The following is a 27,397-nucleotide window of genomic DNA, read 5'->3' as shown; positions in this document are numbered from 1 at the left end:
AGAACTTTGTGTGCATGCGGAAAACATTAAGAGAATTTCAGATTTTATTGAAGGTTTTAAATCAAAAATGGAAAAGTTGGTTTGATGCTGCTTTAAATGGTTTTTGAATGGTAAAGCACCCTGGGACTTCTCTTGCATGAAGGATACTATCTCAGTGTTCTTTATTATTGTAATTTCCATGGAAATTAACACGTACTTTCATGGTTATCTGTGAAATGGAACGTGATACCACCAACTCCTTTTGAAATACAGCCACTGAGGTACCATCCCTTTAGATTTGATCTACTTTATTGCCTGAATTTCCTGTAAACTTCTGTTTCTCCTCCTCCCTCCACTATCCTCCAATCTGGAGCTATAGAAGCTAATGCCAAACTGAACTTTAAAATCGACAGACATTTAATGCAGTTGTCTACTTTCTATGCTATTCTGTACAGGCTATTGTACTGTACTCATCACTGTAGTTTCTGAGCACTTACCAAAAATGCATTAAACAATATGACTTAATACCTGCCATGTGTGATTCGTTCTTTCTCCGAAAGGGAGCTTTGGTCTGGCTGTTGAAATGAACAGGCATGCCTCAGGTCTTGTGTCTCATTTTGAGTCCTGTTCTATCACTTGTATTCACCCTGACTAGTACTTTCCACCACACACTGTTCCATTGGCTTCAGTGAGACGACTTGAGGAACAAATGTGGTATATTCCGAGTCTTTGTGAGGATACTGCTAGGTGGTATTTGAAATAAAGAAAATATTTTATTATGCATTTAACATTATATTTTAATATATTAGAAAAGGAAAAATGAAATTAATTGAAATCATAATGTCAAAACAAAACATTTTGCCTTCTTGAAACAACATGTTTCAACATTATCAGAATGAAATGAGAAAGTCCGGACAATTCACTGGAAATTTCATAGATTCATAGATACTAAGGTCAGAAGGGACCATTCTGATCATCTAATCCGACCTCCATCCTTCATTGAAATTGACATTGAAAATTTCGTTGAAATGGACACAATCACATTAAATGTTTTGATTTGCCAAAACCTCATTTTCCGACAGAAAACTGTTCTGTTGAAACTTTTTCAGCACATGGAATTTTTTCTTCATTTTTTGTAAATGTTATTATATCATGTTCCCTTGCTTTGCATCATATACTCTGAAGATGAATATCACCAACACACTGAGTGTGTGTCTGTGTATGTATATATGAATAATTTTAATTCAGTTTACTTTCTTCACAATTTCTTTACAGAAGAAGGGGAATTTTAACATCTAGTTTATTCATCTGATCAAATTGATTGGATACAGGATTTTTCTATCCCCAAACATTTGTGTAATGTTGCTGTGTGTTTGTAAATAGCTGCTACACTCCACCTCACAGATGGCTATTTTAAGTGGTGAGTGACAGAAGATGTAAAGTCTGAACTTTTCAGAAAAATATATGCACTTGTGCACATAATTTTCATGTGCAGTTGCAATAAGTGTGTGTGTACAAATACGATGTTTAGTTGTGTGTGCCACCTTCTCAAAATTATCATATCACAGAAGAGGAAAATTTAGAATGACATATAATTTAATGATGATCAATTTGTTTTACTTTTATTTCATGGATTCAGAACAGTGCAGCATTCTATGTATCCAGAATTGCAACTACCAGTGTGTGTGACCTGAGACATGTATGCAGCGTAGTTGTAGCTGTGTCAGTCCCAGGATATTTGAGAGACAAGGAGGGTGAAGTAAAGTCTTTTATTGGACCAACTTCTGTTGGTGAGAGAGACAAGCTTTGAACCACCTTTCCCAGGCATGAAGAAGAGCTCTGTGTGGCTTGAAAGCTTCTCTCTCTCATAAACAGAAGCTGGTCCAATAAAAGATATTATCTCACCTGCTTGTGACCTAAGACATATCACTAAGCCTCTGTGCCTCATTTACCCAGCTGTAAAACTGTCAAATTTACCTCACAGGGGGATAAACAGATTAGTCAGAGACACAGATATCTATCTATCTATCTATCTATCTATCTATCTATCTATCTATCTATCATGTAAATGACTCACTATTGAACAATAGTCATCTCTTGTGTGGAACAGCTTCTGTTTAAAAGCAAACTGCAGTATTATTCAGCATCTTAGAAACAGGAAGTGAAAAAGAATGCCATATCCAACTCATCTTTCCTTATAGATTAATATACTGTACACTGCAATTCAGAACTTTCCATAAGAAGAACTTAAAGTAGCCTTAATTAAAGTTGCTTTATTCATTCATCAAAGTGGCATAGAATTTGAAGGAAATGATTGCTAGATTTTCTGCTTATTTTCTCTGGTGGTGTAACTTAATTTGGTGTTAATGTCAATTAGGTACCTTGAATGGCTTTGACATTTTATGCTTGACAAATTGATGTTGGGTTGGTAATGCAGTACACTTTTCATTATCAAAAGCCTTCCTTTTTGGAAAGGCTTTTAATTGCTACCTATTTTAGCCAACATGGATTTTACTTTTGATTAAAACAGTCACTGAGATCTCAAAATACTCAACATGCTCTGTTTGAATTTAATTATTTTTAACTGTATTTAAGGATAAGGAGAATGGAGAAGAAGTTTCACTTTTATACCTAGTAACAGATGCTCTGACTTTAATATTAAGCTATGATTAATTAGGAAATTCTCATTTAGATCATAAATGTTTCCTCTGAAGTTTATGGAATATGTTCTGAATCAACCTAAGTAATAAATAGTAAAAGAAGTATAATCTGATTTTATCCAAAACTGAAGCTATGACATAAAAACATAAAATGAGGAGATAGTTGCATAAGGAGGTTTCAGAGTTACTTTTCTGACAACAATTAGCACTTCTAAGGCATTGAGGGCAAAGGTTAATTCTGATCACCCTTGCAGATGTTCAAATCAACTCATTAAGCAAAGAAATATTAATAATCTTAAAATTATTGGGTTTCTTTTAATCTAAAGATCTTTTGCCTGTATATTTTAATTCTACAAGCCACCTAAAAATGTTCTTTTTGATTAATTGTGCCCAGCAATGTGATGCGTGAAAATGTTTTTAACATGCATTTACTTAATTACAAGATAGAGAGTGATCTCTGATTAAAGGTTACCGAGTTTCAGCTCATAAAAGGTAAGAATTAAATTCTTAAATATTGTTGTCAGATTTTGGCTGCAGGGGTGTGTTTTCTTTCAGTGTGCTGTCCCAGTCAGGGCCGTCCATAGGGGGGTGCAGAGCCCGGGGCGGAAGTGACGGATTCGTCTCTTCCGAGACTGACCACGCCAGCCAATCTCACCGGGCCTGTGGGGCCCCCCAAAACTGTAGGCCCTGGAGCAGGGAGCGGGGGGAAGGGGCGGGGCAGAAGTGATAAATTCGTCTCTTCTGGAATCGACCATGTCAGCCAATCGCATCGGCCTCTGGGGCCCCCCCAAAGCGCGGTACCTGGAGACGTCGCCCCGGTTCACCCTACCCAAGGAACAGCTCTGGTACCAGGTCTGCATAGATAGCAGACACAACAGACCTCAATAGAACTGCCCATAAAGACCACGAGACTTGGTTTAGTAATGAAGACACCCAGCCAGGTTTATTGCTGACGAAGCACGGTATTAGTGCCCGATACTTGCTACAAGTACACTTAACACTTGACAAGGGATGCAGCTCAGTGAATGGCAGGACTTTCCATACTCCCTAGGCTGGCCAAATACAGTCCTTCTGAAGCTCCTTTTTATACTCTGATAAAAACAAATTACGTATTGCCCTTCTGACGTAACTTGTTATTGACCCTCTTATGTGGTTAGTTACCACCTTTTACCTTGTACACGTTGGTCCGATCAAAACATCTCTATCCATCACCTGTCATCCTGACCTTATCTTTGAGAGGGGTCAGTGTGTCCTTGTATCATCTTTGGTGTATCACCCTGTATCGGTGTGTTCTGGTACCACCCTTCTGGAATGTGTTTGTGTGAGTGTCCTGTCCCTAGTACTTTTTAGTAATGCATGTGTTTTTGCAATATCAGCCCTGTTCTTGCCAGGTTATATGAATCTGCTCACAGCCTGATTTTGCTAACTTTCCTTTATGTCAGCAAGGCTTGACCAGTACTTTAATTCAGGCCCCCGGCCTCATACCAGGCCTCTTATACTCAGCCTCATGTCTCAGGCTCTCTTTTTCTACTGCATATATTAATATCTATGCTAGAATGGCAATTCATCGAAACCTGTAGAGAAAGTCCACTGCAGTATCTGTGGATACAAGGCAGATAAGTATCTGTCGGAGGTGCTGTACATAGTGTTGCATTATTTACTCCTGTTAATCATAATGGTCCACAGGCCAAATTTTAAAAATTGGCCTTCTACATAGAGAGTAAACCCCTGTCCCCATTGGAACCAATGGGTTTTTTTTGCTGTTAACTTCAATAGGGCCATAATTGTATCCAGAATGTATCAATCTCACCTCTGTATGCTTGCAGGTGGGCACAAACACCCATTTATACACAAAAAACGTAGGGTTTGACTACAAAAATGAGGCAAACAGTTTACAGAACTTGGCTACCCCTGTGCTGTTCCCTGGACATTGAACCAGAAATATACACTGAGGTGAACTGAGAATCAGCACAGCAATACATTTCACTTAGAACTTTCTTTCTCCTTGGCCACTGCAGTATGTCATTTATGTGTACCAAGAAGCCCTACAGGAGGACTCCTGTTTCACAAAAGTTCTACCATCAGCTAAACAGCTTTCTAAATGTCATAATGAGAGCAATATATCTGACTCATCCCTTATTAAAAATACTACAGTATAATAGAACTGCAGTGTTAATGAATGGTTACCGCTCTGGCTTTTAGATCGTTGTGACTTTCTCTGTCTCTTTTATGTAAAGCAGAAGCTGGAGGGAAAGGCTCTTAGGCCTGAATGCACAAAAAAGAGTTAGGTACCTAGGTCCCTATTCTGAGACCACTGAGATACACAAAACTCCCTCTTTATATACTGTCCTCTTGACAGACTGCATATAATGAATCCATGAAATTTATACTTCTCACAGTCAGGGCCAAAAGAGAATAATTTAGAACCAGTAAATCAGAATAGTTTTGTCTTGAGAAAGCACTCAAGACACTTCATGCTTTCATGTTCTCTACTGTGGTCCAAGAGAGAACTTTGCCGGATGTGTTGATATTAAAACACTCTTTTGAATCAACTGCCTTCAAGAAAAAGTGTTTGAAGTTTCTCACATTTACAGGGGAGATGGAGAAGTGTAACATCTGGTGTTTCTTAACAGGAATATGCTGTTATTTGAATGGTTCTTTCCCTTTTCAAGATAATATCAAGGGTAATTACTCTGTTCTATAACAATGGCTCTGTGATATTTACTCCAAAAAGGCGGAAGCAGGAGATGTGTTATTAACACTGCTGAGAGTGGCTTTTGATGTGCACACTTATTTCTGATGCCAGATAAATACTAACACCATTACGAATATCGATTGGGAAGACACTGAGTTAAGCCACTGAAAATGAGTAAAAGATGAACAGAGATTTTTTTAGGGACCCAAGAAATCTGCTAGAGTATAACACAGTAACACTTTAAATCCCTGTGCAGAGAAAGTCATTACAAACAAAAGCATTAGTGCTGGTGATGTGTTCTGGGCTGACAGCCTTGCATTTTGGAGTCCTCATCCACAGAATAGGCTCATCACAGGAAATGGTAATGTATTTGCATTGCCCCCATGCTGTGCAGCTTACCAGTTCCTTCTCTGAACTGTGGACAGCATGTAAAAGAGAAACCACCCCGCACCAGCCCAATTCTAATGTCATGTTTCTATGTCCCTTCCTCTTAAATATCTATGTTAGCACTTGGAAGTGAGATACCACACTCTTTGCAACTGACAATCCACTGTTGATATCTAGCTGTATATACAGCATTTCATAGACACAGAATTGGGTGTTTATAATGTTTATAATGTTTCAAAAAAATCCGACCAACTCTAATCCCAACACAAAATAACAGCTGTCTCTGTAGCATGAGAAAGCAGAAGTCTCTCCATTTCAAAGTGTTGAATACAGAAAAGCCATAAGATATCAGAACTGAACACACCCCAGACATGATGGAGTGGAGAGTATTAGAACCCATCAAGGTAACTGCTAATAATGAAGAGAACATTGGCAGGCAAGTCTCCATAGTCATATACACTAACTAAAATGTACAACATTCTCTTTTTGAGTGAATCACATAAATTGCAAAACATACAGATTTAATGACAGTCTCCACAAAAACATAAACAAGACAAACCTTTTCAATGAAGTGTTTATATTTACAGCACATAAGATACAAATTAAATTTACTCTGGGACGTGCTTCTGACATTTCTTTAGAGAAATATTACCCATAATCATTGAGAATAAACTGGATCTATTATTGATGTTGGAGATGATGAACGAAAGTACCACTTAGTGGGTTTTAATTATGCTAATAGGTATAAACAGAGGGGTGGTGGCACATTGTAAGCCATACCTACAGGAAGAAAAATGAACTGATTTTATGCAGACAGACGTGTTTATCCTGGCTAATTTTGAGCTGATTGCTTGTTATGTTAACACATTTGAGAGAAATGATCTATTCCAAAATTTTGCAGGTATAGTGTTCAGTATTGCCAACCCAGGCAATGAAAAACCTTAAATCGGGACTGCAAAAATTACAACACTAGCTTAATCATGAGATTATACTTTTAAAATACACTTAGGGTTATGTTGTTATTTGCCTTGTGGTTTCTAAGCCTTTAGGATACACTTATTTCACCTTTCAAGTCTTCCTCCGTAACCACAAGGGGTAGAATCTTTTATTTAAATGAATGATGAAATGCTCACATATTCACATGGTTCCAGGAGCTAAGGCTTTAAGAAAGACACCCAGGATGAAATACTGGCTTCTCTGAAGTTAATGGGGTTTTGCTATTGACTTCAATAGCACCAGGATATCACCCCAAATATTGCAACAGTCACAACAAAATCCTGAGAGCTGGCAATGCTGCTACCTGACAGCTCGTGCTATGATCATCTGGACCTACAATGCAGTCAGCATTCCCTTCTACAACTGCCTAGTCCAGGCCAGAATGCAGAATGATCCTGCGCACTGGTGTAAACCAACAGTAACTCTGTCAAAATAAATGACATTATACCAGTGAGAGGAGAATCAGGCCCCTCATTTAGTTACACAGAGTTAGGATAATAGTGTTACGTGCCCTCCAGTTCTCCTTATTAGCGGGTTAGCCATGCAATCTGGAAAAGTAACATGGGCACAAGCTCACTTTAACAACAGAACAACATCCACTCATTACTAGAGAAGGGTACAGAGGCACATTCCCTCCTGCTCCTGGAAGGTACAAAGGGTTTCCCTCTCACCCTGAGGCTTGAAGCATACACAATTCCACTTCTTCTCAGCATTATGTCCTAAGACCAGGGTCTTTCCTGTCTAGAAAGAGACACCCCACTTAGGGACTGTCAGTATGTTGTATGGGTGCACACTCAGACCCAGTGGACACAGTAACTCTGTTACATTGCCTCCCTGTTTGAAAGAGACATATCTTTCTGCATACATGACAAATACAATGGGCAAACGAAGACGCTACGAAAACACATAATCTGTATGCCAAATATAGAAGGTGACCAGATAGCAAATGTGAAAAATCGGGACAGGGGATGGGGGGGTGTAATAGGAGCCTATATAAGAAAAAGACCCCAAAATCTTGACTGTCCCTAGAAAATCGGGACATCTGGTCATCCTACCAATATATTGATTGTTACCTTTGAAAAAGAAATGTCACTTGTTTCATAAACAATGTTTCTCCTATTTCCTGATGTAACAGTCATTATGGATTGGGAACCATCGCGCCACTGCTGCTTTCCTTCCTGGTCAGTAGAGCTTGGTTGATCCTTTGGCTGTGAGCTTTTCTATCCCAAGATCTCTCCCACCTGGTGATACATAGCATTTGCAATACCTGGGTCAATAACACAAAAGGAATATAGACCCTTCTTCTATCTTTTGAACAGTTACTATATAGCCTACTCACTAATAGGCCCCCATTTGACTTGTAAGTGTTTCCAAATATTATTCCAGTGCTTATGCTGGGAATCCTAATAACTATGTGCTATGGCTGATTCCCCATTCCTAATCAATGGTTTAATCTGTTGTAAGGCAGGACTTCCATCCTACTCATACTCCAGCACCCTTCCGTGACATGTTTCTCCACCACCTATCAAGTCCAACCAACCTACTGTCTCATTCTCTTCAGGAATCACTGTGGGATGTGTCAGCATGCAGTGGCCTCTGATGCTGGACCCTATTCTTTGATTCCGTCTGAAATGCAAGACAGGGCATCAGTTTTTGCAAGAAACGTCTTGCCAGACTCTGTTTGGAAGTGTTGGGCACCTGTCTCGGACTCATTCTGCCATTTACCCCTATTAACCTGATGCCATATCAGTTTAGTTCGACTTGCCTCAGAATCCCCCTGGCCAACTACTGAAGCATACTCTCTTAAGGACACCATTTTCTCTCTCTGGCCATTGGGCTTCATTTACCTGCAATGCCTCCACCAGCTGCATCAGATGTTTGCTTTTTGGAATTAAAAATGAAATTGTCCAGCAGGGAAAGAATCCGAGTTGCCAACCAGCTTTAATCATCATGTAAGCCACTGATAAGTGTGTGTTACAGGTCTCCTGCCTATGCTGATCCAGAGAGGATATGAGTTGTAATAGCCTACAGCTGTAGAGACTTGGCTCTTAGCTCAAGCAGTAACCGTTCATGCTTTTAGTTCTGTTGGCCCCGGTTTGTTGGCCAAGATGGCGGCCATCACAGTCATGGAACAGTAGGACTCAGTTCTTTCTGTCACATCTGGTACACTCTGACTGAGCTGATCAGGGAACATATTGTTACAACATGGAGACCATCCTTTTGAGCAGTGCATCTGAGAGAAAAATGAATTTGTATCTACTGTGCTGTAAGAAAGAAAGAAAGAAAGAAAGAAAGAAAGAAAGAAAGAAAGAAAGAAAGAAAGAAAGAAAGAAAGAAAGAAAGAAAGAAAGAAAGAAAGAAAGAAACACTACCTTGCTTGTGGTTTGGGAAAGACATACACATTAAAGTCATGTGCTCTGCACTTTATATAATTTGCTCCATTAAAAATAAAAATGGTGTGTGGTTTAAGCCTATTTGACTGCAGGGATTTGTCGACTGACTGTTGCTCTTCATTATGAACATTCACCCAGGACAGCTCCTAATATTCAGCCCAGTGTCCTGTTCAAATCCCATCTGAATGAGACAAATAGTCAGAATCATACCATGGAGGAGAGCGCTGCACAGAGAAGTATCTTGTTTAATAGGACTGATATACATGGTTAAATATTAAGACCTAATCTAATCCTGATAATGGAAAAAATTAATATTGTGATAGAATCATTTTGTGAACAAGAATATTATAGCCTGTGTTAAGAAGGTGGTGGTGGGGGTTGGGGGGGGTTAAAACCTAATTTACACATACTTGTTAGCTCTGTATGCATTTTTCATTATCAAGCATATGCTTCTAATCCTTAACCCTGCACCACTGCTTACCTTATTTGCTGGTCTCGGATTAAGCCTCAGCAAAGCTTTTCATAAAATAATTTTTGTTTCACCACAGCATGGTATTACTTTGTTCCTGACTTTTTTGCCAGAACTAAGGTGGCTCTGGCGTCTATCATAGTCAGTTATGAAGTCAAAATCAGACATATGTGTCATTTCAAATTGCAGTGGGTTGATAATGTTGTGGAAAGTTGGCAAGGTATTAGACTGTATTTATTCAGGGCTTGAACTGTGCTCTCATATAAAGATCCCTGTTATATCCTTAAACAGGCTTGGGTCTGAGTGTTTAGAAATAAATCATAATTGCCTAGTGGGTACAGCAATGAACGAGGACTCAGAAGAAATATTGTTTTATTCATGGCTCTGCTGCTGGGTGACCTGGGGTAAGTCTTGGTGCCTCAGTTTCCTCATCTAACCAATGGGGTTGATGCAGTTGTTCCTCCTTTATAAATCACTTTGAGATCTGCTGATAAAAGTTGCTTAATAAGAGTTGGATGATGTTGTTGTTATTATTATTACTGTCTCCCAGAAGCAGTTGGGACAAGTGTAGAAGGGTTAGGGGTGGACAAAGCCTTGGCTCCACCCACATGCCCACTCTGGCTAATGTACTGTTTAGTTACTGTCCCCAGGCTCAGTGGTTTCAGTACATAGAAGTGTTGAGGACAGGCCACAAAAAGTGTCTGTACAGAGGTGCTCTACACCCAGGGGAACCCCATTCAGAGCCGTTCCTTGGCATCTCTCTGCTGCAGCAAAGATGTGGGTTAGTGGGGATTTACATGAATCAGCTGGCCCAAACTCTTCTGTGGGTGTGTGTGGGCGCAAATGGCGCTGTCTGAAATATTGATGTTCTTCACCCTAATGTTCTTCGCTCTCCCCTGCCTCACAATAGATCTGCTGCACAAGACCTATTTTTCTGGCATAGTGCAAAATGCAGCCCTTAGATACACAAGTATGTGCCAGAGAAACACCGGACTAAAGTGTATTTCCTGCATATCTGGAAACACTCAAGAGTGATAGCAAACATAATGCTTTGTGGAGTAGTGAGCAGCAAACTCTGAATGGACAGAAAGATGTATAGTCAGGTTAAAAATTACCTCTTTAATTAATCTACACCAAATCCATGGACATAACCATTAATTCTTCATGAAATCAAACCATAGCAACTGCCATATTGTGAAAGTCCATAATGAATACACACTCCATCTCTTCTTAGTGCTGTTGTGATCACCTACAGTCATTCTCTTTTAACAATTAGCACCTTCTCCTGGTTTTCTCTCTTCAACACACATGGCCTGCATCTAATATTCTAGTCCCTGTGTTTGTAGCCAGGGAATCCTTAATTAATCTACCTGAATTAGCTGTGCTCATGCCTGGGGCAGTAGCCCCAACTGTCTACAGCTCTTTTAGTATATAAAGGAGCTGATCACCTCTTTCTGTTGAGCCTGATGGAAGGAAGGTTTCCCTCTCAGGTAACCCAAGAATTCCACTTCAATAACTACCTTTGGGCCTTGTTTATTATTAAAACTATAGTGCAAATCAGACCATAACAAAAATCCGTAACATAATTCGTCACACTAGTGCACACAGTCCCTGAAAACCATACATCCTCTTGCTCACTGACATATCACAATTTCACATCTTTTGCTGCGTCTGTGTCTCTGCCAGACCAGCCACCCCAGCCTTTCCAGCTAGCGTGTAACCCCACTCTTCCCAGCAGGAGCTCTCCACAGCCTCTCTGCTGGGAAAGCATCCCTCACTGCCCCTAGCCCTCTCACTGTTCCCCTAGTATCAGCTCTCTAGTGTGGAGACATCAGGGGGTAAACTGCTCTGCTACTCTCCTGCTTTCAGCACTCTCCTGCCCTGGCTTTGTCTCTCCAGATTAGAGATGAGGCACCTCCTTCTGCTACTCGTCCTGCCATCCTCCCTCTTAAACCCTCTGGCCCTCTCTGGTTGGGGAGGCCCACCAGCAAACCCTCATGCATGATCACTTTAGTCTGAGAGCAATTCTAAACAAATGCACCTAGTTCTGAAAAACTCCAAGAACTTAAAAAATAAAATACAAAGTTATTTTACCTTATGGAAGGTTTTTTGCAGTGAACTGTCAAGGGTTTCCATGCCCAGATTCTATGAATTTGATGATGCTGTCACCATAATTTGCATATGCACATTGTTTCAATATTTTCTACAAAACTGCAGTAAATGTCACGATTTTCAATCGCCTCATTTTCTCTCTAATACATCTTAATCCAGTCGTCAGTTTAGAGTGTTATTTTGAAAATCCTAAATCATACATATTCATTGGCCCATTATTACAGATACAGTAATTGCTGCTTTACATGCTCCACAAGGTTTTATAAAATATTAATTGCCTATTATTCCTATTGCAGGATCGAAACTATGGAAAAATATCTCCCTTTTGCAAGGTAATATTCTCATTTTCAAGTCACTGTATTGTACATTAAAACATGTGCACTGAAATTAGATAGGGACTTAAACTACCGAATATGAATCTGGATTTCAAACACCCCAAGGATTAGAGTTGTCAGACCAGGGGTTTTGCTTTGGCCACTTATAAAAATAGGGGCCATTTTCAGGTTAAGATTTCAAACACCAAACACTGGAGGTTGTGTGGGTCCATTGGGCCTGATTCACATTACATTATTCCAGTTTTATGCTTGTGTAAATCCATGGAAATCAATGCAGTGGTGAAATCAATGGCTCTGCTCTGGTGTGGAGTTGAATAATGTAGTGGTGAATCACGTCTAGTGATTTTGGTTCAGGCCCAACTACTGTCAACTTGTTCAATCAGCATCTACTGTAGCTATCAATGTTACCCTGTAGTAATTAGATAAATAAAATTATTATTAAAGCCAGGATTTTTAATTAGATTTTCCTATTGTGATTATTATTCAGTAATCACAGAGTTTAAATTGTTTATGAAATGTTGTTGGAAATGTGACACTTTCTCTCTTTGGTGTCATATTAAGGAGGCCTGGGGCACTTCTCCATTGCTGTAATATGCATCAATAGCCCCTATCTAAACATGTAGCAGGTGAACTATACTTAAATAACTTTGCTCTCTCAACACCAGTACAGTCCTGGAACAAGTGCAGCAGTCAATGGACAAGAAGGGGAAATACAGCAGGAGTGGGGCAGAGAAAATGCATTTGCAGAGAAAAATATTAAAGAACTTAAAGAGAGAATCAGTCTTGGCTGGTTTATGAGATGTTAATTGTTTACATATTTCTACAGAAAGATTCCAGTTTGGGAAATTATATAATCAATAATGAGTAAAGGTAAATGGTGTTTCTCAGGCCATACCTGTACCAGTACTTACTGTAATGCAAGCTGTGATGTAAATCTACAGTATTCCAGCCTGTCATGCACTAACTGTCCATGTGAACCCTGCTGATGTGCACTAAAATTTGACCTAGTGCTGTTTAAAACATCTCTCTTTGACTCCAGAGAGAAAGGGAAATTGACAAAAACATTCCAGGTGGGCAGCCTAAGAGCCAAAGCATTCAGTTTCTGTTCTCCCAAAATTGATTTTTCTGGAAATCCCTTAAAAATGTGTTTCTGACTTTTTATCCTGATTCAGGATGATTTTTTTTTCAAAGATGTGAAATGTTTTGCAGGCAAGGATTTCTATTGTGCAAACAGTTCTATTAGAATACGTAAACAGAGTAAGAGACAATTCCTGCCCTAAAGGTTATACATTCTCAATCGACAAAACATAGAAAGGGTGAAAGAAAGGAAGTACAATCACCTCATTTTACAGAAGGGGATCTGAGGCATGAAGAGATTAAGTAACTTTCCCAAGGGAATTTGTGACTAATCTGAGAATCAAACTCAGATCTCCTGGGTCTCACCATGCTTTAACCACAAGACTATCCTTTTCTCTCTGAATGCAAAAATTTGCCCAAATGTGAAACTAGAACAAACCTGGATCTTATCTAAGATTCAAAGTTCAGTTATTGTGTTTTTTTATCATTATTTTCAGCTGCATGTACTTTTCCATTTCCTGATATCAGCCAGGACTAGAAGGGGATGTACCCAATTTAGCCTCTATGCTTGGAGTTGCTGAGGGCCCTTAACACTCATTGAAGTAAATGGATATTAACTTGAAGACTTGAGTTCACATTCAAAGAGAAATGATTTTGTGGAGGTTTGAGGAAAGACTGGAACTCTTTCTACTAAATCCTTTCTATTGATATTACAGGTCTGATTTCTAAAACATGGAGAAAGCAGCATCTGAACTGAACTTCTGGATCTTTTATTCTCCTAATCTACATTTCAAATTGCTCTTTGAAATATTCTAAAAACACCCCAACAGTAGAAAAGAACAGCCATAACAGCTCCTTACAGAGTAAAGTTAACAAACAGCCTCCTACACTTTCCATTCCCTGTTACAACTCTGAATATGCATATTTAGTTGCAAATCTGGTTACACTGATTATGAAGCGCATTGGTTACATAACTAGTAATGTTTGGAAACCACTGATGGTAGCTGTTTTGACAAGGGCCGAAATTAGGAATGATAAATGGACATTGATTAAAATAAGAAAAAGAACAAAGATAACATCTCTTTTTTTTAGCTTAATGCATAAATAATATACAGTACACAGAGAAACTCATTGATTACTACATTTTTATGGTGACGCCAAAGCTAAACAGAATTGGCCTCAGAATCATCTTTGGAGTTTGTAAAGATCTTTCATATGTCCTATAATTATTGGAGGGTTTTAGAGAAAATTAAAATTGCTAATCTTTAAATTATTATTTCGTTCAAGCACTCACCTGTGAAGTGTGTTAGTACAGATCTAGATTCTGATTGCAGTTACAGAGGAGTTACAATAATGTAATCAATGGAGTTACTCTGGATTTACACCACCGTGAATGAAATCAGAATCTGCTGCATAGTTTATAGTGGCTTTGAATATAGTTAGCACATACCACCATTATATTTCTGAGAAAAAAGAATATAAACTTTTGTTTGCCATTGTACAAATGCCTAAGAGAATGTTCAGCAAATAAAGGTATCTGTGATGATCATTTCAGTAATTATTTCTTTTCTATAGGCCTAGCCTAGATTATTTGAAAGATTCTTGTGCTTTTACAAATAAAAGATCTCATATAGGTTCTCATGTAGGTTTGGATCTCATAAAGGTTTTAGGATATTAATTCTTCTGCTCATTCAGTTTATTTCATTGCATAGATAATGCCCAGTACATAGAAGCTTTCTGAACAAAACAGCAGATTTCATGGGGTTTTTTAATAGGGTAATTCTTCCATTACTGTGATGACCTAATTGGCTGTATTGATTGGGTACTTTGGTAGAATGGCTCTAGTGAATTAAGAGGTCAAGAAACTTTGTTAATGGTATTTATATTTAAAGCAATTCACATCAATGTACCCTTAATGGAAATAATGAAATAATTCATCAGACTATTGCAGAGTTTTTAAGGTTTAAGCTTTTTTTTAATAAGCTTCTTTAAAAAGTATATATGACATGTCCATGTTTTATCTGATGTGCATATAATATGACATCAACAAAAAATCCATTGCCATTCATTCCAGATGAACCTGTTATATCATGCGCCCCTTATTTAAAAGTTAAATTTGGAGCTATTCTCAAAAAAGGTACATTCATTGATCATCCTTATGAATATTAATCATTTTAGTCAGCAAGAAGTGTGCTGATTATTTTTCTCATTGTCATTTGTTGCATTTGAAGTAGCATGTTTAGAATTGGGGAGGGGAGTTAGCAAAATAGCACCTACCTTATCATGAGCTGAACACATGTAGAGGATGGAAATGCTGTAAACTGAGAAGAACTAGTTTGAAGTGGCCTTGTAGAAATTCCACCCACACAGATTTCCTTCCAGATCAAAATAATCCAGACCAACCTGTCACCTTTACACATAATATTTTAGCAGTCTGGTAGCTAAACAACAACAATGTAAAGTTCAGTGAAGGACAAGCATAAAAAGAAGATACCTAACTTTAGATACCTAATTTTAAAAAAATATTCATAAGCATTGTTTTATTAATGTGGTGTCTAATAACCTGTTCTTTCCCCTGGTAGTGATTTTTTTTCATGGCACAGTAACTAGAAGTTACTTTGATGTTTTAACTTTGTGGCACAAAGTTTTATGTGACTGTCTAGACAAATGTTGCCCTGTCAAGCTGCTGTTAAAAGTGCTTTATTTCCACCACAAAAGACAAGCAAAAGAAGAAGAAGAAAAGCTTCTAGTGGAAGCTATGCGAGCATTTTTGTCTCAATAAGGCAAATTTCTTGTTTTGATATTTTGATGATAGCAATTTAATCATTTCCTCACGTAACTTTTGTAAATATTCTGGAAATGGCATTCTATGAGCTATACCAATTTACACCAGTTGAGGATCCAACCTGTACATTAGATTATAGATTAGTGGAAATATTTTTATATAAATGAACCTACACATAGAGCTCACTTCACTTATCATTAAAATACAGCTGACTTTTCCTGACATTAAATTAGATGGCTGCCATTTCTGAACTATAGCAATACTATTTAAATTAGATTTGTTTAACACTTTTTGAAATCTCACTGCCTTTTTCAGTCCAGTGACCCAGTTGCTTTCCTCCTTTTTAAGGATATATTTTCATCAATAAATGATTCAATAACTCGTTAAGGGGACTCAAAACGAATTTTTTCTACGCATCTCCATCTATTCTCCAATGTCAGTTGTTGGCAGACAGATGTTATCAAAAGACCTAACTGCTCCATAAATAGATCCTTGCTAAAGCTCATTGGAAAATGAAATCAGGGTATTAACATTTCACAGTTGGCTGAGTTCCAGTTTTCTGTTCACGATTCTCTGGCCACCTGTTTTAGCTGAAGGGATCGCCCATCTGCTCTGACTGAGCTACTTTGGTTTCATGAGTTCTTGGATTCACTTTCACCAGTAACTCTTTCGATAGATCAGCAAACTCTTACTTCCCATTGTTACCTGCTGGAAGGAAAAATCTAGTTCACGATATTATATATCATTTTTGAAGAATCATGCATACCTTCTGCAGTGGCTGAATCAGAACTCTGCTTCCTCTTGCCTCTGCAGCATCATTCAATAAACTGTTTTTGCCCCCTGTGGTTGGCAAATAAACATATTATGGAACCTCAGCTTTCTCTTGCATTCTCACTGGGGCAATTGTTTTTAGCACCCTTCACAGACATCTTCCCATTGCCTTTGTGAACATTCTCATAGAATCCTAGAAATGTATGGCTGGAAGGGACCTCCAGAGGTCATTGTTCTACTCTCTCCTTTTAGTCGTCGAGCATTAGTGTCCTCTTTGATTCTCTGCACAGTCTTATAATTGATGGTTCAAGGGCTCCATAGTTCCTCCTGAATTCTCAAAGAGCCTTTCTTTAGTCCTTCTGTTTTACTGTGTCTCCATGTCATTCCAAGTCTCAGCTGAAAGCTTGTCTTCTGCCTTGGCTACATGCTTCTCTCTCTCCTATTCTCTACCTCTGTTATTTAATTTGGTAAAACATCTTGGGATATACCATGCATGGAAGACAAAATAGTGTTGCTCTACACTATGTCCTGCCTACTGGTTGTCTTTCCTAGCTAATGTCCCTTCATTTTTATTCTAATCTATGGCATTTGTAATGTGCCCACGTCCCTAGTGTCTAGCCACCCTTTGTGTCCTTTGGGGACATACCCATGAATTTCCTTTATTCTTCCTTTCATAAATAACAACAATATGGGGGTAGTTAAAAACAAACATGCTGCTTTACTAATTTCCGTCCTAATATTGCTTTGCATATAAAGGAAAGTGGCAAGAAAATGAATAGAGTGGGACTGTGATCATGCATTTTTCTTTTTCTTTTTGAAAAAAAAAACCACTGGGTAATTCTTGACACTTTCATAATTACCTATCATCACTTTGTTCTTCCAGGAACATTTGTAAGCCTCTTTCCTCTGCATCTCTCTGTTTACACTCTCTTAGTACAAGGTCCTGAGTGAAGCACAAGGACGGCCACCAACTAAAAAGATTTCCTGTTAGCTGTTACTTTCATACCACCTGAGATCCCATCTCCGGATAAAGGAACCCTCTCACTCATGCTTGGCTGAATATACCTGAAAGGGATATTCTTGTATTATTTTAGGCTTTAAAAGGTTTAAGGTTTGGGGGGTTGTTTTTAAGAAGATTTTTACAAAGTCTATCTTAAATGTCTTCATTAAATTATAAATATAAATAAAAGCCAGGAAGGTTTATTTTTCATTGTATGGTATGGGGTAAGATAGGCATCCTCTGCATTGTCAGAAACTCAAATGCAATAGGTTTGTGCTGGCGCATGAGCTATATAATGTGAAACCGATTAGAAACAGAAAACAGAATCTATCAGTCTAGTTTCATTATCCAAGAGGAGAGAAATACAAAAAGGTAGCCAATACCATCAATAATAAATAAGTGAATTAGGGATCAGATCTCAGTGGGTGTAAATCAGCATAGCTCTATTGAAATCACCGTAGCTAAACTGATTTACACTCACTGAAGATCTGTTCCCTATATAACTTTTCATTGGCAAAATCAAGAGAGCTAACCTGATTTACATTAGCTGAGAATCTGGTCCTAGATTTCTATGCTTCATTTAATTTGTAATAATTTAAAGTGAGGATTTCCCCCCATATATGTTTTTAATTTGGCTGTGCCCCTTTAAACAAAAAAGCTATGCAGATCATTAACTCTTGGAAAAGGTCACTTACATTACCGATCAGTATAAAATAAGGATATATTCTCTCCTTAATATGGTTTAGATTTATACATATCAACCTCATCAGGATTAATGGCAATTATGCAAGTGTATCTTATCACTCCTTCTTTGCACTTAGATATGAGCAACATCCTTCTTAATATTTATACAGATTAATAAGAATAATTTATATGGAATATGATATTGCCACTTCTTGACCTTAAAATAATACTTAGCACTAATATACTTAGCACTACATAGCACTTTGCACATTCAGAATGCTGTATAAGCATTAACTAATTAAATCCTCAATTATTCAAATTTGTGATTAAATGACGTTATATTCAAGTAGTATTTCCCAATTGTCCTTGGAGAAATACTTGGAGGCAAAGGGGAGAAGAATGATGCTTGGAGAGAAAAGTGGGTTTAAAGGAGTTACAACATGTTTGCCTGCAGAAAGGAAGAAGCCAAGTGAGGAAGGGAGTTGCTGAGGATCAGAGAGATGAAGGGGGTATGGACAGAATCAAATGCAGGAATGAGCTGTTGGAGTGTGCAGGAAAATGGTCAATTAGGGAAGAGAGGTGGAGCAAATTAGAAAGGAAGATTGCAGAGCTGAAGAACATGAAAACTAGTTTGTAGTGAAGGAAGTGATTTTATGGTCCCTTGATTTTTTTCAGCAAGCATGGAAGAAGTAGCTACAAGGCTGACCAAAGGATGGGGACTGATGGGGAGGACAGATGATGGGACCGTGGAGCAATAGTGGATAAACAGTTTTGGTGTTGGTCATTATGGAAGTCCTTCTAGGTAAGGGGATAAACAAGGAACTAGAAAGCTGAGAGCAGAGGAGAATTCAAAGATGCTGATGGACTGAATGATCGGTACCCAGTAGTGAACAATGCTGAAGGAAATAATGGGGTGATCAAGAAAGAATGTGGGGAGAGACCATGGTTTGGTGAAAATCAGGGCAAGAGAGTGAACAACATAATAGCTATGGAATCAGCCCAGGACAGAAACTCAATGAGGCAGTAAGGGAGAAGGAATGAGACTGGATGGTGCATCAAAATATAAATTGCAATTGCTCAAGATGAAGGTGGGAGATTTGGAGGAGAAGAAAAATGACAGCCAGCCATCAAAGTTGGAAAAGGATAATACAAAGTCTTTTACTCCTCCTGGATGACAAATTGAAGACATACATAACTGGAAAAGTAATTTTCCTAAATTTTCAATACAATATCAGATTTTACCTACAACCTTGATATGATGACTATGGTATTCTTATGTGACTCACTGTGATTGCAGAGCCATTGGCTATTATCTTTGAAAACTCATGGCGATCGGGGAAGTCTCAGATGACAGGAAAAAGACTAATGTAGTGCCCATCTTTAAAAAAGGGAAGGAGGAGGATCCTGGGAACTACAGGCCAGTCAGCCTCACCTCAGTCGCTGGAAAAATCATGGAGCAGGTCCTCAAGGAATCAATTCTGAAGCACTTAGAGGAGAGGAAAGTGATCAGGAACAGTCAGCATGGATTCACCAAGGGCAAGTCATGCCTGATTAATCTAATTGCCTTCTATGATGAGATAACTGGCTCTGTGGATGAGGGGAAAGCAGTGGACATGTTATTCCTTGATTTTAGCAAAGCTTTTGTTACGGTCTTCCACAGTATTCTTGCCAGTAAGTTAAAGAAATATGGGCTGGATGAATGGACTATAAGGTGGATAGAAAGCTGGCTAGATCATCGGGCTCAACGGGTAGTGATCAATGGCTCCATGTCTAGTTGGCAGCTGGTGTCAAGCGGAGTGCCCCAAGGGTCGGTCCTGGGGCTGGTTTTGTTCAATATCTTCATTAATGATCTGGAAGATGGCATGGACTGCACCCTAGGCAAATTTGCAGATGACACTAAACTGGGAGGAGTGGTAGATATGCTGGAAGGGAGGGATAGGATACAGAGGGAACTAGACAAATTAGAAGATTGGGACAAAAGAAATCTGATGAAGTTCAACAAAGACAAGTGCAGAGTCCTGCACTTAGGACGGAAGAATCCCATGCATTGCTACAGACTAGGGACCGAATGGCTAGGCAGCAGTTCTGCAGAAAAGAACCTAGGGGTTACAGTGGACGAGAAGCTAGATATGAGTCAACAGTGTGCTTTTGTTGCCAAGTAGGCTAATGGCATTTTGGGCTGTATAAGTAGGGGCATTGCCAGCAGATCGAGGGGCGTGTTCGTTCCCCTCTATTTGACATTGGTGAGGCCTCATCTGGAGTACTGTGTCCAGTTTTGGGCCCCACACTACAAGAAGGATGTGGAAAAATTGGAAAACATCCAGCGGAGGGCAACAAAAATGATTAGGGGACTGGAACACACGTCTTATGAGGAGAGGCTGAGGGAAATGGGATTGTTTAGTCTGCAGAAGAGAAGAATGAGGGGGGATTTGATAGCTGCTTTCAACTACCTGAAAGGGGGTTCCAAAGAGGATGGATCTAGACTGTTCTCGGTGGTAGCAGATGACAGAACAAGGAGTAATGGTCTCAAGTTGCAGTGGGGGAGGTTTAGGTTGGATATTAGGAAAAACTTTTTCACTAGGAGGGTGGTGAAGCACTGGAATGAGTTACCTAGGGAGGCAGTGGAATCTCCTTCCTTTGAGATTTTTAAGGTCAAGCTAGTTGGGGATTGGTTAGTTGGGGATTGGTCCTGCTTTGAGCAGGGGGTTGGACTCGATGACCTCCTGAGGTCCCATCCAACCCTGATATTCTATGATTCTATGATTCCTTTGAGAGTTACCTTCACTTGTGTTTTGATATATGCGATCCAAGAACTTCTTGATGGGAACTGGCAGAGAGCACAGGGATACATATGGGTACAGAGATCCCCTGGATTCACCACTAGGGTCATGTAAGATCTCTAGTGAAAGCCTGTGTCACACTAGTCACCACAACTTTGTGAGATGTATTTATAGAAAATATCTGAGGAATTATATGTATATGTTGAAAATGTTGTTCTCTAGGCCTTGTAGTTAAAGGCAGGTCACTCAAAGGTAGCATGCCTGAGACAAACTTCTCCAGAAAGGAGGTGAGAGACATTTATCTCCTTGGTGGCCACTGCTTATTGTGCATTTTACACCAGAAGCCTAATAGCATACTGAGTCAAATGCTAATGAAGAGCTTACAAAGATTTCAGAAGGAAAATAATAGGAAGAGGTAAAGGAAGAGAACCCTATATTCAGGTGAACATCAAAGGACCCAATTTTCAGGTGAACATCAGAGCTCTGGTATATCTGGGAGTGCAGAGAGACACCCTGCCATCTTTCCAACTGTGAAGACAAGCTGCCAGAGAGGCTTGATTTTATGCAAAGAGGATCTCAGCAAGCTTGGTTGAAAATCCTGGAAAGAGGACTTGGGGTAAGCTGTCCTGTGTGAAAGAGGGGAATGTCTTGTGAGTTAAGTTTAGAATCTAGAAAACGTTATGATTTTGTTTTTATGTAACCATTTGTTTCCAATATTAGGTAAGTGGAGTGCCGATCCTGAGTTGAATCTTGTCAGCTGGAGTGTTCTATCCCTGAGAATTTTGTGAGTGTTCCATGGAATAGGAGCTGGCCACTCCAGAGGGAAGTTCAGAGGACTCAGGGGTTTGTGCGTGCCTATCGCTAACTTATACATAGAGATCAGAGTAGCAGCTGTGTTAGTCTGTATCTGCAAAAGGAAAAGGAGGACTTGTGGCACCTTAGAGACTAACACATTTCTTTGAGCATAAGCTTTCGTCAGCTACAGCTCACTTCATCGGATGCATTCAGTGGAAAATACAGTGGGGAGATTCATATACACTGTATTTTCCACTGAATGCATCTGATGAACTGAGCTGTAGCTCACAAAAGCTTATGCTCAAATAAATTGTTAGTCTCTAAGATGCCACAAGTCCTCCTTTTCTTTATACATACAGAGCGAGTTCTGCAGCACCTGGAAGACTGTGCTTGTATTGCCAGAGGTTGACAGAGTCAGAGAGTTGATCCACAGCAAGTGCAGACAAGACTTCCTCATACTAAGCATTGGTGGTAGCAAGGTGCTTCACAATCCTGGGTAGCCCCCGGGAAGTATACAGTGTGAATTTGCAAGTAATCTACAAAAAAATTAATCTGTTGCCACTGAGCTCCATTTGTTAAAAATCTCACCAGTGCTATGTTTAGAAATGCAAAGTATTTATCAGACCACTCCAGTGAGAAGAGGAATGTATTTCCAAATACAAATGTGTAATTCATGCTGCTTCCCCCTTGTTATTGAATAACAAAAACTAGGACCACTAAAAGCTGAAGATTATTGCTTGTATTCCAGATGTTGACTCTGGTGAATCGAGCAGTGAAAATGAAGCTCAATATATTTGCTGGTAATAAAGGAACAGTTTTTCTACCCCGTACATTACTTTTTAAAATGAACAGCAAATGGGATTGTAATAGGTCTGTTCTCGCTCCAGCGATCTATGTAACAATATCAAACTTAGATTGCTTAATTCAAGCAGTCCTTGGATTTTCTGAATGCTATGAGATCTTGGGATAATTATCTCTTCTTAAAAGTTCATCAGACTTGTTGGCATAGACAGGACTTAAATAATTCCAATAAAGGATTTACAAGTGAGAAAAGTTAGAACAACATGAAAGCATTAAAATATTAAGTGCTAGCTCTTGAAAATGATTCTTTGTAGCAGTTGAGATTCACCATTGACAAATACAAGTGCAAAATATGCAGAATTCTGGACCTCTAGCATCAGTGGATTCACGTGTGTTTTGTTTTTATAGTTTTATTCTACAGCAAAAGAAGGACATAATAGGAACATAACTTATGTCTGTAAGAGGCCTAGGATAAGGCACTGGCTGAGAACTGAAGAGCCCAGAATTCCATTATTATATGGTTGTTCCCCATGGTGATACTTATAGACTGTGATGAAGTCAATCCTTAAGATTCTCTTTGTTAAACTAAATAGATTGAACTCCTTGATTCTATCACTATAATTCTATCAAGATCTTTCTTACTCCTAGGCACAGGATTATAAGAACATGAACAGTCCCAGCTGCAGAAAATGGCTTTTACATAAATGCCATTTTTGTTACTCCATACTGACTTAAATAAATAAATAAAAGCAAAACCATGCAATTTCTTCAAGGCAAATGCTGTAAAAACTACATAAATTTGAACACAGTAAAATTACCATAATTGCTTTTTTATATTGGGGTTTAGGGACATGTGAATAAACTGGGTTTTGTTTTAACTTACAAATCAGGGAAGTGTAGAAAATGCACAAAGAAATACAGAAAAAGTTAACGGTTATTAAAAATTTATGCAGCGTGACACTGTTTTTAATATCATGGCCATCTGTACATCTCATCTTACAGTATTTAAGCAGATATCTGTTGATTTGACCAATCGGGTTATTTTTTCGCATGTGGCTACTTTGCTCTGCTCTGAAATCTGCAAACACACACAAACCTATTATCTATAGAGTTAGGATAGCTGAAGTAATAAATCTAACTTTTTTGAAAAATATGTATCGACAGCATCACCATCTTTAAGACCTCTAAGTGCTGAAAAGACTGAAGATATCTAGTTCAGGCAATTTACAATATGTTCCATTGTCCTTAGTATACATACTTGCAGTTAATGGCAATAGTGATGTGAAAATTCCACTAAACACCTAAACATTTCTTATTCATAAGAAACTAAACATTTCTTATTCATAAGATGTAAGTACAGACTCTTCAACAAGCACATCGTTTAAGGAGTTTAAGGGGCATGTCTTGTAGGACACAGTTAAGGTTGTTATTGGAATGCACAGAATGAATATGCATATGTCAATATTGTAGTTACACATTTTGCATCATTTTTTACACGAAAATATTACAGCAATGGGGTTATTTAGTTTCTCAGTAGTCAACTGCTTATAAGCACCTAGCAGAAATGTGATTTCCTTTGCCACGGTATTGATGTGGTGTTTAAATATTTAAATCTCCTTTGCTAGTTCTCCCTTCCAGTCCCAAGATAATCCTAAGGATACAGTATATAATTGGACTCTGTGACAAAATCCTGAACAGTGCTTAATGTCCCACTTCTGATTATACTAATAAAGCCTCAAGGGGGAACTGAACATTGAGAGGTGCCTAAGTTGTCTAATGCTGGTATATTGTCATGTTCTCTGTGCAGCAGTTTGTTAGAAGACCCTTCATACCAAAATAGCTATTTCATTAACATGTGAATCCCCATGCAGCACATTAGAGCTGAGCACAGCAGCTTTAAAACAGTTCCTTTCCATAATAACACATGAAGAGACTTCTTCTTCAGAGATTTTGCTCTTTTAAGCCTTTTTTTTTACTAAATTTTCCAGTGTATGGAGAATTCACCCCGATGGGATCTCAATTTAGGAATTGTTGATCCAAAGTTAGTTTAATGATTTGGACTGTATGGCCTGCTGGAAGTTTTCCAGGTAGAGTTAAGGCAGCCTGTAGTTGTGTAAATAAGGAAAGAAACAGGGAGGCAGATACGTAGCTTTTGTTTCAGGTGGTCCCTGTATGCCTGCAGACTTGCCAGAGGCAGGCCAGATGACTGCTAGATGGCCAGATTCACTCAGAACATGGATGTGGCCGGCCCTAGGTGCGCTCATTAGCTGTCTGAAGCTATTTAGATGATTTCCATTGTGGGCAAACAGCCTGGAAGAACACACCTAGAGTCACTCTCTGGGACCATTCCAATGGGAACTCAAGGGAGGGAGGAGTTTATAAATGGGAGGAGTGGGAGCCAGACGGCTGGACCTGGATTCAGTGGTGGAGTAGTATAAGGCCCAGAAGGTTATCCTGTAAGGATTGAGTTTGTGGGACTTTGCCAGTTTATTGGATTTAGCCTGTAGACTCCCTCACCCCACTGAAAAAAGAAGTAGAGGACTAGAATGGCTGTTGGCATTCCCTCGCTGACGATGATAATATTGTCACAATTCTCATCTATGGCTACGCATATGACTCCGAAGTCCGAACCCTGATGCAAAGAGTTGGCCACACTGAGGGCTTGGGAAGTCCATATCTATGTTTGGTGATGAAGATTTGTGGTGACTTTCATGTGCAGCCCAGAGATGATTTTGTCGATCCTACTCAAATCTGTTAGATGCTGATCTTGTCAGAGATTGACAGTGAGTCCTGTTCTGAGCCATTTGCTCAAGGTCTTTGAGATTGATGCCAGCCCACTGGAGACTGCTCTTCAGATTATCCTTGAACAATCTTTCTTTTGCTCCCCATACAAAAACTGCTTTGGCAGATGGTGGTCTTCTATTCTGATGACATGTCTGGTCCACCTAAGTTGTGCTCTCAGTAGTATTTCCTCAATGCTGGTTATGTTCGCTCTTTCAAGGACCTTAATATTAGTCACCCTGTCCTTCCAATGAATGCTCCTGATTGAGCTGAGGGAGCTCATGTGAAATTGCTCAAGCTGTTTAATGTACTGTCTATAAAGAGTCCACGTCTCAGATCCATACAGGAGAAATGTTGGAACCACTGTACTGTCGAACTTCAATTTGGTGGAGAAACAAATGTTGTGTTGGTTAAGGACTTTTATTCAGAGTTTGCCTAGGACCTGGATGACTTTACTAATTGTGGAGGCAATTTCCTTATCAAGGGAACCATCACGCGAGATGGCACTACCCAAATACTTGAACTGATCCACATTTTTCAGCTGTGTGCCTTGGATTGAGATAGCTGCCACTGGGGCATTGGAATGAAGTGCTGGTTGGACCTCTGTCTTCCTGAGGCTGATGGTGAAGACAAAGAGCTGGGATGCTTCAGAAAACCTAACAAGGATTACCTGAAGGGCCACCAAGGCACAGTCATGTGCAAAAAGTGGCTGGACGAGAAGTCTCTCCAGCATCTTGGTCTCAACAATGAGTCTTTGACAATCAAAGAGGGAGCCATTGTGTTGGTGGTGGATGTATATCCCCTGATCCAAGTCCCTTGTGGCATGGCTGAGGCCACAGGCAAAGAACAAGTTGAACAGCACTCAAGAAAGGGATCTGTGCATCATTAGAGACTGCTCAATGAAGACCTCAGCTCAATGCGCAGCTGTGGTCAAAAAAGTAAACAGGATGTTAGGACGTATAAGGAATGGGATAGAGAATAATACAGTGAATATTATCAGGCCTTTATATAATCATGAGTGTGATAACATTCCCTCGGAGACCTTTTCCCCTCAGTTTATCCAGAACACCTCATCCAGATCTGGGAGAATGCTTTATCCAGTTTTCTGAGATCCAATAAATTAGTTCAACTTTAGACTCGTCCCTGAGGTTTCTTTATTGGCATAAAATCAAACTACACTTGAATTGATCACGCTCAAAAGTTGGGGGTGGATATAGGGTATACTACATATCCAAAGTACATAATCATGAATCAGCTTATATATACACAGTAATACTATTGGTTAATACATCATATTACACACTTTATTATGAGTCTACTAATTTGTGTAAGAATTCCTGGACCGGTCATAAACTCTCCACCAGCTGTAAAGTATGCCAGTGCACAAAGCTGCAGCTGCAATCTTCTCACACATTACTTTTCTTACTGTTTCTTTATCTGCCTACTATGTTATTTACAGGGCCACTTGTGAGTTTATATTTTGTCCTTTGTTAACCTCTGTTTCCTTACTTCTGTTTTCTATCATTGTTCATGCAATTGGTCACATTTCCATTCCTCCCCCCCACCCTTTTTTCTTTTTGAGTACAGCTGTCTTTTCATTTCAGACATATCCTTTTTCTCTTTCTTCCTGTTTTTTAAGGCTTATTGCCCAGCAACTACAGTGGTGATTACTAATTGTACAACCATTAAAAGCAAACATAATGTCTGAACTATGGGACGGAGGCTTATTTCCTCTGGACTGACCGCCATGAGTTAATTGCTCTTGCAGTGGTGTTGTCTAGCTCATTATTTTGTTTGGATTTGAGCTGGGTGATGGGTATCAACTATTCCAATATGTATTCTACTAACCCCTTATTTTATTTCTCCTGTTCCTTGAACCAAATGAATTACAAGTTTA

This window comes from Dermochelys coriacea, chromosome 5 (assembly GCF_009764565.3).
Source record: "Dermochelys coriacea isolate rDerCor1 chromosome 5, rDerCor1.pri.v4, whole genome shotgun sequence".
Lineage (NCBI taxonomy): Eukaryota > Metazoa > Chordata > Testudines > Dermochelyidae > Dermochelys > Dermochelys coriacea.
This window is presented reverse-complemented; position numbering follows the sequence as displayed.